The 2,381-nt window shown below is 42.4% G+C and overlaps 1 protein-coding gene across 1 annotated transcript in view; it reads left to right on the top strand.

The window, feature by feature from the left end:
* The window catches only part of ENPP1 (ectonucleotide pyrophosphatase/phosphodiesterase 1), a gene marked incomplete at its 5' end in the record, with an annotated part of 36,221 nt that overhangs the window by 6,568 nt on the left and 27,272 nt on the right, over positions 1-2,381 (top strand).

Genomic DNA, 2,381 nt, shown 5'->3' on the forward strand with positions numbered 1-2,381 from the left:
CCTGCTGAGGCTTTGTGTACATGTAGCAGAAAATAAAGCTTTTCTTCCTACACTTTATGGCTGTGTATAGGCAGTGGTGTGTGTGGGGGAAGGATAGGAAGTTTTCTGTGTAGTATGTTTAGCTTTTCTAGGGAACTTCCTTTTCTTTTCTCCTCTTTGTGGTCTAACTTGCCTGTGGTGAGGCAAGTCAGCCTGGCAGTGTGGTCTGCAGTTGTAGGTGCTTGATCCTCCAGGCTGGTGAACCTGCTGGACCACAGCAAGCCTGTGTTGCCTGCATTATGTTTCCATAGAGGCCAGTTTATAGGTGGGGATAGCTACCGCTGTGTTTCCTTCAGTGTAGAGTCAGGTTGTGACTGTGGTGTACATATTTATCCAAGAGCTGTGAAATACCCTTGTCAGACTGTTTGGACACAGCCAGCACAAATCACAAGCGGGGCCACAACCTGAGCCTCCCTGTTTTGCCTGCTCATAGTGGCGCAGTTCTGAAGCAGCAAGTGTAACCTTAGCTACTGACAGGAAAACGTCATGGAAATCACCGGTGTATCTCTAGAACTGAGCTCAGATCACTTTGTCTGGGGGGTTTATTGGAGCTGTTCCACAGAGAGTGAAGTTTAACCTGGTCTGTCAAGCTTTGCTTCCTGGAGCACAGGCAGATCACCTGCTGTGTGCATGTCGGCCAGTGGAGAGTGAGTGAAATGGCCAGTGTGCCGAGAGGGAGTGAGTGAAATGGCCAGTGTGCCGAGAGGGAGTGAGTGAAATGGCCAGTGTGCCGAGTTGTGGCAATGGTCCATTTTGCCGAGTTTAATTTTACATGCGTGAGGGGGGCAGTAGCTGGGTTTGCAGACAACCAAAACATGTACTTAACAGTTGGTTTACTTGTAAATGCCAAACCAGAAATGGTTGCATAAACTCCTTTTCTAAGGAGTCATTTTAAACTTGGTTTGGCTATTTTTTTGTTAGACTTTTTCGTTGGTTATTTTGGCCAGTCTTTGCCTCAAAGTTCCTATTTTATTGCAGGAAACTTTGCAGTGAAGACTCTTAGACCTTTTCATTGGAGGGACTCTGTTGGGGGTGGAGAAGGTATTGACAAAAGTTGCGGAGATCAGAATCTGTGGTGCAAAAAATACTTGCAGTATGGGCAAAGGTAGTACATGAAGTTTCCCTGCTCTGTTCTGCCATCTTGCTCTAAGGAGCATTCATTCCTCGTTTCCAACTGACTGCCCCATGAAGATTTTCAAAAGATGGTGTTAAACATACCCTATAAATGAAAACCAGGCGTCAGACACATGTTCCGTCCTGTCTGGGGCATAGGCTGGGCTGTGTCGTGGTTCTGACCAAGGAAATCCTTTCAGCTGAAGTATTGCCCAAATACCCTAAGAAAAGTTTGATCAACGTGTTTTGGTTTAATGTAACCATGTTTGTTTGACTGAAATAAGGCTTATAAATGTTTGACTTGTAAATGACTGTTTGGATTTTTTTGTGGGCCACAGTAGAGATACATAGCCCTCTGTGTTAATCAATAAAGCGGACATTTTGCATCTTCTGTATCAGAGTAAAGTGCATAAATGGACCCTTGACGGCAGAGGTCAAGTGCTAAATATCACAATAAGTTTCCACAGGCCACCTCACTAAAGAAACTGTCAGCACACTATAAATAATATTTGTATTCTCACTGTTTTATTTTGGGAAACTAAAGTGCAACAATTCTTTTGAAAGCATTTTCATACTACAATTTGTAAACGTTAAAAGGAGAAATGAGCTTGCAGCTGATATGTAAAACAAATTCAATTTTCATGTGAATCTGTATTTTCAGGGGTTGTTGCTGCACTGCTGTGATTTGTTTCTGCAGTCTCACATGTTCTTATATCTATAGGTCAAACAGGGTATTTTTTCTCCAGGGAAGAAGTTACTGATGACTGTTCCTGTCTGTGATGCAATGTTTTAAGTACTTAGAGTTGGAGAGAAATTGTTTGAACAGGGCTGAAGCTGGGAGCAAATCAAGGCTGGAAAACATAGGTCCTGTGGAGACTGGAGGGGAAGAATTTATTAATTCCTTGGAACTAGCAAAAATATTCTGAATTTATCTGAGTTCCAGGCAATAATACTGTCACAGCGTTCCAGTCACAGGGCCACGTATTTCCGTTTGGAGACTATTAGTACTTCTGGTACAGTCACCAAGTTCTTTGTGGTTAATAATCTTTAAGACGAAAGGAAAAATGTGTGGTGTAGTTGGGAATTTAACATAACCTGTACTACATTAGACTTTCTTTAGTTTTATGCACTGTATAAATGGTAAATTCCTTTTTTTAGCTAGATAACAAATTGTTCACTCTGCTCCTCAACAAAGGAAAGCCACAGCTTGACTCTGCCTCTTCTCTTTC

The sequence above is a fragment of the Buceros rhinoceros genome, unplaced genomic scaffold (assembly GCF_000710305.1).
Source record: "Buceros rhinoceros silvestris isolate BGI_N320 unplaced genomic scaffold, ASM71030v1 scaffold15291, whole genome shotgun sequence".
NCBI lineage: Eukaryota > Metazoa > Chordata > Aves > Bucerotiformes > Bucerotidae > Buceros > Buceros rhinoceros.